Source organism: Lygodium microphyllum, chromosome 26, assembly GCF_053477565.2.
Source record: "Lygodium microphyllum isolate KBCC chromosome 26, Lygodium_microphyllum_v1.1.10, whole genome shotgun sequence".
Lineage (NCBI taxonomy): Eukaryota > Viridiplantae > Streptophyta > Polypodiopsida > Schizaeales > Lygodiaceae > Lygodium > Lygodium microphyllum.
Window position 1 is genome coordinate 31,363,912 of NC_141160.1, and position 10,499 is coordinate 31,374,410.

A 10,499-nucleotide genomic window follows, 5' to 3' on the forward strand; every position below is an offset into this window, starting at 1 on the left:
AGACCCATATATAGGGTTCTTCTATTTCTATGTACTTGAGTTCTTTTGGGCTTACACAACTAAGAAGAGAAAAACTGTTTTCAGCCTCCACCCTTGTGTGTATTCCCCCATTGTGCAAGTAAGAAAGCTACAAGTGAAACTCCTTTCTTCTCTCCCACAAACTTGACATGGTATCAGAGCCTTGTTCGTGGTAAGGAGCTCAAGAAAGCAAGCCAAGTTTGCGGTCTTCTAGTAAGAGGACCAGTGTTGCTTTCATTTTTCTGTTTTGGGAGCAAGTCTCTGTAGGTAGCACAGCCGGAAAGTGCAAGAGTGCATTGTCTCAGATTGAGACACCCTTCGTGGTGTAGCAAGAGGGCAGTATATACTGCGGGAAAAGGCTTTAGCCCTTGGTTGCTCTATTTTATTGATTTGAGGCCATTTCGGGGCCTGTTTTGAAGGTGGAAGTTTTCTGCACGCACTCAAGAAAAGGCCCAGTTTTATGCTGTGTGACCACTGTTCTACAGCTCGGTGAAAAGTTACTGTAGAAATTGCATTGCATGCCTGTGCACAGAGATATTGGGAGTTACAGAATCATCCTTGTTGCCTGTTGAGCAGTGACAGAAATTTTTGTAGTGTTCTGTAATGGCGTCTGATTCTCTTTCACAGATTGTCACTGAAAAGCTTGACAAGAACAACTTCCAAGCATGGAAGTTTAGAATGACGAATTTCCTTATGGGAAAAGGATATTGGGAATTCGTTGCAGGAAATGAAGAAGAACCAGTTCTTCCTAATGTTCCCAATCAACAGCAAATGCAGGCATTTAAAGCATGGCATGAGAGAGCCATGAAAGTTATGTACTAGCTGTCTATCAGCATTTCAGACTCTATGATTGTGCATATTCAAGATGCAAGTACGCCAAAGGAGGCATGGGATACTTTGTCAAAAATGTATAGCACAAATACGCAAGCCATGAAAATGCAGCTCAAGCAAGAGTTGCACAATGTGCAAAGAGAAAATATGAGCATCAATGACTACCACATGAAGGTGAAGAAGATTGCAGATGCACTTGCTTCGATTGGGTCGCCAATGGAAGATGATGATTTAGTTTCTATGACCTTGAATGGTCTAGGAAAGGATTATACATAGTTCCGAACATCCATTTCCATCCGTGAAAGATTTCCTGATTTTGAGGAGTTGATTGCTCTTCTAATTTCTGAGGAGCAGAGAAATGGTGGTGCATCTTCTTCAGGAGGAACTTCAAAAGAAGTTGTCTTCTACTCAAATGCTAGAAGAGGTAGAGACAGAGGTAGAGGAGGCCGATCTGGAGGCCGTGGTAGAAATCAAAATATGCAACAAACTCAAGAAAACCAGTCCTATGGAGGAGGACGGGTAACTCTAGAGGCAGGGGGAGCCAAAGAGGTCGTGGTGGATGGCAAAGAGGCCAAAATGCAAACAGTAATATTGAATGCTACTACTGTGGCAAAATGGGTCATATGGCTAAAGACTGCTATAAAAAGCAGAATGACATCATGAATGGAAAACTACAACAAGGGAATTATGCATCTTCTAGTAGACAGGGTGATGACAGAAATGAGCATTTGTTTATGGTGCAGCACATGACCAATTCTGTGACAAGTATAGAAGAAAGTAACGATGTGTGATATGTTGACTCAGGTGCACCAAACCACATGACAGGTCATGCAGAATGGATGCAGGATGCAAGGAAAATGGAGAAACCAGGATTTGTGGAGACTGGTGATGATACTGCACATCCTATTGTGCAAATTGAAAATATTCCTTTGTCTATGTAGGATGGGAAAAAGAAATACCTGTCGGATGTATTTCATGTTCCGAATATCACCAAGAACCTGGTTTTAGTTGGTCAAATGGTTGAGCAGGGCTTGCAAGTCAGATTTAATTCCCATGGATGCTTTGTTGAGGATATGAAAAATAAAGGTCACTTGATAGCAAAAGGAAAGAAGAAGGGCAGAATATTTACATTGGATGTAGACATGCCTGAATTGAGTGCAGCAATGTTTGCACATGGAACCGGTGTAGTTGCAGATATTGATATCTGGCATAAACGCATTGGTCATGTTAATGTATAGCGACTTAAATCAATGCAGGCCCAAAATATTGTTGCAGGATTACCAAAATTCAAGGTTGCGGAAATGCATAAGGTATGTGAAGCCTGTCAGTTTGGAAAACAGGCAAGGAAACCATTTCCTAGACATATTCAAGAGAGTAAGAAGCCATTGGAATTAATCCACTCTAATGTGTGGACTACTAAAGCTGCATCTCTTGGAGGCTGTCATTATTTTGTCACTTTTATTGATCACTATAGCAGAAAAGTTTGGGTGTATTCTATGAAAAAGAAAAGTGAAGTTTTTGGGTATTTCAAAACTCTTAAAGCTATGGTTGAAAAAGAAACAGGCCTGCAAATAAAATGCCTAAGGTCAGATGGAGGGGGAGAGTACCTCTCAAATGAGTTTGCAAGGTTCTTGTAGGAGCATGGCATAAAGCAGCAATATTCATGCAGTCATACCTCACAGCAAAATGGAATTGCAGAAAGAAAAAACAGGCATATTGGAGAGGTATCTCATGCCATGCTCAACGAAAAAGACTTGCCAGATTTTTACTGGGCTGAAGCAGTTGCTACAGCAGTCTACATAATGAACAAGACTCCCATTGTAGCAATACATGGGATGACTCCAGAGGAGAGGTATACTGGTAGGAAACCAGATATTTCTCATTTGAAGATTTTTGGTTGCATTGCCTCTATGTTCATGTGCTAGATGAGTTGAGATCCAAGTTGGATCCAAAAGCTGAAAAGTGCATCTTTATTGGTTATTCTCTGGAGGCAAAAAGGGTATAGATGCTATAACCCTTCTAGTCGTAAGTTTACAGTGAGCAGAGATATTGTTTTTGATGAGATGAGTAGCTGGTATAAACCAGTAAATGTGATTGATAATGTAGATGCACAAAATGGTAATGCTGCATAGAATTCACAGCAGCAGTCACAAGATATTAGTGGACCTGGAGCGTCCTCTAGCAGTGGTTCACATTCTTCACCATGGATAGGCAGATTGAGATCAGGAGAATCTTCTCAAAGCAATGCAAATAGTGGTATTCAGGTATCACAAAAAGGAAAAGAGAAGGTAGATTAGCCCATGTTTGATGTGAATGCAGGTCACTCGTATGTGGACGGTGAATCCAATGGCTCAGAACAGAGCATTGATGATGAGTTGGGTATTCCTTCTATTGTTACACCTGGAGTAACGAAGACCAGGGATGTTTTGAGAGCACCTGGGAGTGAACCTACTTTGTGCAGGTCTACCAGAGCTAGGTATCCTGTGGATAGTTTGAAATATGATGGATTTACAGCCATTCACTATGCCTATATGGTCAAAGTGATACAGGAACCAGAACCCACTTCTTTTGAGCAAGCCATGGGAAAAGAAAAATGGGAGAAAGCCATGGATGAAGAAATGGATGCCTTAGAAGCAAATGCTACATGGGAATTGGTACCTTTGCCTAAAGATAAGAATGCAATTGGTTGTAAGTGGGTTTATAAGGTGAAACACAATGCAGATGGTTTTGTGAATAGATACAAGGCAAGATTAGTAGTCAAGGGGTATGCACAAACATATGGCATTGATTATGAAGAAACATTCAGTCCGGTTGCAAGGATGGCAACTGTAAGAGCAGTCATTGCTATGGCTGCATCGAAGGGATGGTCTTTACATCAGATGGATGTAAAGAATGCCTTCTTGCATGGTGATTTGCAAGAAGAGGTCTATATGGAGCAGCCACCAGGTTATGTGCATGTTGTTCATCCTGAGTTTGTTTGCAGGTTGAAGAAAGCCTTGTATGGCTTGAAGCAAGCACCTAGAGCATGGTCTAACAAGATAGGACAGTATCTTGTCACTATTGGCTTTTAGATTTCTAAGGCAGATTTTTCACTTTACGTGAGAAAAACAGAGAAAGGTATTATGCTACTTGTCATTTATGTTGATGATTTGATTATGACAGGTGATAGTGATGAAGATATCCTTCATGTGAAAATGCTATTGAAGCAAAAGTTTGAGATGAAGGATTTGGGAGAGCTGCATTATTTCTTGGGCATTGAGATGATTAGATCACCAAGTGGGATACGGCTCTTGCAGAGGCAGTATGGATTGGACATGCTGTCCAAATATGGGATGACAAGCTGTAAGCCTATTTCAGTTCCTTTGGAGCAGAATGTGAAGCTGAGCGCAGATGCAGGTGAGCTTTTGGAAGACCCTACTATGTACAGACGCATAGTAGGAAGTTTGATTTATATGACTATTACCAGGCCATATTTGAGCTATACTGTTGGATTGGTAAGTCAGTTTATGTAGGCTCCAAGGAAACCGCATTTGGATGCGGCTAGATGCATACTCAGGTATGTGAAGTCCACATTGCAGTATGGACTACTTTATGAGACTGGGGTTCAGATACAGTTGCATGGATACACTGATGCTGATTGGGCTGGTAGTATTTTTGATAGACGATCTACCAGTGGATATGTGTTCTCTTTTGGGAGTGTTGCAGTCACTTGGAGCAGCAAGAAACAGCCTACAATTGCCTTGTCGAGCACAGAGGCTGAGTATAGGGGTGCAGCAATGGCTGCATGTGAGGTAGCTTGGTTGCATAAGCTACTTTATGATATGCATCAACCTACAGATGGGCCGGTTGTCATTTATTGTGACAACATGAGCAGTATACACTTGGCAAATAACCCAGTCTATCATGCTAGAACAAAGCACATTGAGGTGCATTATCACGATGTGCGGGAGAGAGTTTTACTAGGTCTTATTGATCTAGTTTATGTCAACACAGAGGATCAGGTAGCTGACATATTCACGAAGGCATTGGGCGCAGAGAAGCTGCGCAAGTTCAGAGACCTGCTTGGTGTGCAGGAATTGGGATTGAGCTCGAGGGGGAGTGTTGAGATATCGAGCTCCACTCATGATATGCCAGGGTGACCGTTGTGCATTTATGTCACCAACTTGTCAGTTGTTGCAGATGCGGTTGGTACACCGCCCATGAATAATAGCTAGATGACAGCTATCCTTATCTACTCTAGTTCGTGGCTCAGTTAGTATGCCACCTTAGTTAGTTGAATTTGGTTTTGAGACCCATATATAGGGTTCTTCTATTTCTATGTACGAGAGTTCTTTTGGCTTACACAACTAAGAAGAGGAAAACTGTTTTCAGCCTCCACCTTCGTGAGTATTCCCCCATTGTGCAAGCAAGAAAGCTACAAGTGAGACTCCTTCCTTCTCTCCCACAATCTTGGCATGCCCTCACTCACCTTGATTGTGAGTTGTTTTTCATGGAGTAAACAAGTTCTAAGCCAAGGTTGAAGTATTGTACCATCCACTTGTATTGTTTGGTGTCGATGTTGTTGTCCCAATTTGAGTTTGTGTAGGTGTATGAAGTAATGTCGTTGTAGTGGATGCATGCTTGCCAATGAATACCTAGTAGAAGTGGAGACCTGCCTCAAGATCCCCATCAAAAATGAGGCATCCACATTGTGGCTAGGTAAAGAAGAGATCGGCTAGTTGCTAGTATTGGTAGCACCAATCAACTCAAAATGATGATCAAGATTAACCTTGCAGCTTGGATCCATGGGAGAGAATATAGGGGTGGATTTAGTCATACTACGAATAGAAAGATCCCAATACAATACTACTAGTGGGAAGGAAAGATTCTCTACAAATTTGCTCCCCAAATCGTGGATTGATGCTGCCACCAATGCCTAGCATATAGACCCTTGCCTAGTCTCAAAGAAATTGGATGGGACCAATTACTAGTTGCAAAGTGGTTGTGGGGTTATGTCTCATGCATAGAGGCCAAGCCAATAGGCCCAATGATTCAAGGAACTGTAGATGCATCCAATATATCCATTGTTACTAATGGATTGGCAAACTTCTCCCCTCATAGCTGATCAACAAAGATGGTAAGCAAGGAATGCTCATGTACATGCCTTAATTGCATTGTCATGCAAAAAGGAGATTATGTTGCATATACGATCATGCACTATGAGCAAATAGGCATGGGAGAGGCTTGCTTCTCTTTATTAGGTGCATAATGAGGCACGTGTTTCTTGCTTATGCAAGTAGTTGGAGATTGAGTACATGGATGAGGGTGACTCTATTGATGCATATATCACTTGCATCAAAGATCTCAATGAATAACTTGTTAGAAAGATAATATTATCCTCATTCATTGCTTATGTCCACTATATTGGTTGATTTGTATGTCATATTGGAGTATTATGATCCTTTTTCATATGCATAATGCTTATCCATGGTAGAAGGTAAGAATACATGGTACTTTGATAATGGTGCTTCTAATCATATCACTTCAATGAGTTGTGCATGTGACTTCAAGATGCACCGAAAGGTGGGTCACTCGTTTATACAAATAATGCTAATATATAACAAAAGGCATTGGATAGATTTGTATTATTGCAATGAATGTGGCTACCATTCTGCTTAGAGGTGTATTGTATATCCTTGGCCTTTCTTTCAATTTTAGCCATTTATATCTGCTAGATTCATGGTTAAATTTCATGTGGATAGATGCAATGTATATGACTATAATGATGGGGAAGATATTGTGGTCTTATGCACATTATGCAATAGTCTCTATCAGATTGACATGTATGAAAGAAGAGCATTATAGGATACCTTATGCATGGATGGGAAAGTGATGGATTACATTGAGGTATGGCATACTTGGATTTATCACCTTCATTATGGTAGCTTGCTTTGTTTTGAAAGCAAGAAAATGGTGCTAAATCTCCTTCCATTGGAGGCAACGACAATGTAGGAAACTTTTAAAAACATAGATCGACTACATTAGGTAGGGAGAAGTATTCATGCAAAAATCTATGATAGCTAACCACCAATTAGGTTTTATTATAAAATCGTGTTCGGAATTGTGTTTTATTGCACTCTGGCATGTTATAGAGCGAACAATTTACACAAAAGATTACGCATTGGTGCACATTGAAATAAAGGATTTTAATGATTTTGTTCGTAGAGCTTTAGATTTATGCACTAGCATTGGCATGCTTGAGAGGTAAAAGGAACTAAAAAATGGGTTATCAGGTATAAATGCCAATTCGTCACTCCAAAACCGGGTACCACTACGGTAACTTGTCATATGAGCAGAATGATAAAGCATGGTTATCATAGGAAGTAGTCATATTTTCTCATCGTGTGATTTGTCGTAATGTTACCAATGTCACATATGGATCATATTTGTCTGCCTTCTTGACCTATTCCGGTTTACAGAAGACTGTGCCTCCACCTCCTCCATCAGATTCAGTACCTCCTCCTCCACCTTCAGATGAGTCCGAACCCATTGATATAGAGGATGATGATTCTCCGCCTCCCCTGGTCATCCAGCGCAAACGCTTGAAGCGGGTAGTGGATAAAGCTCCTTCAGTACTTCCTTCAGTACCCATCCTTGCTACCTCTAGCAGTGAACTCCCTGGGTATCTCACTTGTAATAACCTATTCAGAGCACATCGAGAAGGATCCTTGGACATATCAGTTCCCTCACAAAGACGTATGAATCCTAATTATTCTACTCTGGTAAAGGCTGAATTATTGAAACTTCTTGAAGCCGAGTTCATTTATCCCATGGATAACAGTGAATGGGTTTCGCCCATTGTGGTTGTACCTAAGAAGAATGGGAAACTTCGAATATGTGTAGACTTTTGAAAGCTCAATTCAAAGACGAAGAAGGATCATTTCCCTATCCCTTTTACAGACCAACTGTTGGACACAATGGCAGGCCATGAGCTGTATTTCCTCTTGGATGGATTTAGCGGATATAACCAAGTCCAAATCATAGTTCCTTGCATGCTGGCAAGAAGGCTCTACCATGCCAGTGGGTGTACAATCTGAGAAGTACCCCTGGACACCCCAAGCTAGCATATAAGGCTACATTAGTAGCAAAGGGTATTAAGCAAGAGCATGGTGTTGATTTTGATGAGGTCTTGTCTCCTGTGGTTAAGATGACCACCCTGCACTTAGTCTTGGCTTTTGGTTACACAGCTTAACTTGGACTTGTACCAAATGTATGTCAAGATGGCTTTCTTACATGGAGACTTGTATGATGAGATTTACATGGAGTAGCCTAACGGCTTTGTAGAGCTTGGTAGGGAGCGCCTAGTGTGGAAGTTGAAGAAAAGTCTTTATGGCTTGAAATAGGCACCTAGGGAATGGTATCATAAGCTTGATGCCTTTATGCAGTCAACGGGCTACAATCGTAGTGCTATGGATCCGTGCATGTACACAAAGAAAGCGTGTGATGGATCTTTGCTTATTTTGGTACTCTATGTGGATGATATGCTATTAGCAGGGAAAGCTCATGATGAGCTAGATGCTCTTAAGGCTCAGCTCAAGAAGAGCTTTGAGATGAAGGATTTGGGACATAGACCTCTCACATACTTCGTATGTGCATTAGACATGATAGGCATCAAGGACTCCTCTACTTGTCACAGAGGGAGTACATTGATAAAGTCTTTGAGCGCTTTCACATGCAGGACATGAAGCATATTGGTTGTCCATTTCCTTGTTATGTGAAGGCATGACAGGCCGATTGTCCATAGAACAAAGGGTGGAGATAGCCAAGATTCCCTATGCATCCATTGTGGGCAGTCTTATGTATGCCGATGATAGCCACTCATCTAGATATTGCCTTTGCAGTTGGTGTTGTGGCAGACTAGATGGCTACATCTAGCAAGAACCATTGGGATGCTGTGAAGGGTATCATGAGGTACATGAAGGGCACTGTAGATATATGCATATGCTATGGCAAGCAGGATACAGGAGTTGTGGGGTATACTGACTCTTTTATGCAGTACCTGCAGATAGTAGGAAGTCCACTTCTGGCTATGTGTTCACCTATGCTGGAGGTGTTGTCTCTTGGATGTCCAAGGTGCAAAAGTGTATGCCTCTTTCCACCACTAAGGCCAAGTATATTGTAGCCATTGAGGCTCGCAAGGAGGCCATATGGTTAGGCCGTTTGGTTCATGACCTTGGTATTGATGCTATCCCTACACTCCATTCGAATTCTATGAGTGCTATTCAGTTAGCCAAGAATTTGGTCTTCGACGGGAAGACAAAACACATTGAGGTGAGGTATCACTTCATACGTGGGGTCATTGAGGACAAGTTTGTTGAGCTTGTCAAGATCTCGACTCACTAGAAAACCCGCAAAATCACCACCACCCTCAACCTCCACCCATAGGTACTGATAAGCCCTACATTCACATATCCTCCCAAATAACAAACGAGCAATCATTTACAACTATACCTTTCTATAACACACCGAGATCTTATCATGAGAGTTTTATTATTGTGATCCACATGGTTAGAAGGAGAATTTGATTGGCTATCACTACTCTCCCTACTAATGAAAGCCTCACCAAGCTCCCATAAAAGAGATTTTTTCGGATGCTCAAAAGAGGTGATGCCATGCCAATTGTTGCTCTAAAGTAATGTCAATCCGCACATGGCATCTAAGATATCTCACCACAATCTTGTGGGAAACCCATGCAAAATCCTTGTGGAATCACCATTCATGCTACCTAATGTTGCCTACCTAGAATTCATAGGACTCGTGCCAATCAGTTAGGGCACCTACTTTCATGCAAAATATCTCTATGGTTGTTACAAATGCTCAAGGAGGTCATGGCCTCTACAACATGTAGGAACAAAAAGGGGGCTAGTGGACAGCCCTATCTCACACATCTTTGAATGCTAAATTTCTCCCCTCTAGCCCAACTGGTCATAAATTGGTTGTGTACTAAGGAATAAAGATCCACTACACCCTTGACCAACTGCAATAGGAATCCCATCTTAACATCATGCCTTCCAAGAACGTCCAAGCCATAGAGTCATATGCCTTCTCAAAGTCTAAAAGAAGCATAATGAAGTCCTAGTTCCTAGAATGAACAAGACTAGTGAGCTCCCAAAAGGTGAATATATTTTTTGAGATGGTGCACTTTCGAACTAAACTTGTTTGGGTGGGGTAAATAATATCCAAGATTAACAACTTTAGTCTCAGACCAATCACCTGTGCAAAGATCTTGTAGGCATTTCCAAATAAAGTGATTAGCCTCCACTATGCAATGCCCAATCAATCCCTCAAAAAGTCTATTTGGCATAACCATGCATACCATAATATTCTAGAAAGCTAAGGTGAGGCCTACATTGATAAACTGCTAAAGGCTTGGAAAGAAATTTAGTCCATCTTCTCCTAAGAACTTGCTTGAGGCCAATGCCAACAATGTCTTCTCCCTGTCCATAAAAAGGACCCAACAAATGTTTTCTCATCCTATGTGACCACCCTCCTAGTGCTTTGTCATACTATCTCTCTCTATCCCTCTCATAGCCTAGAGGTCTCTGGTTGTAGATCCTAGCAAAGGTTATGGTGTGGGAAAATCTATGTTAACCATCTCTCTAGATTGAATT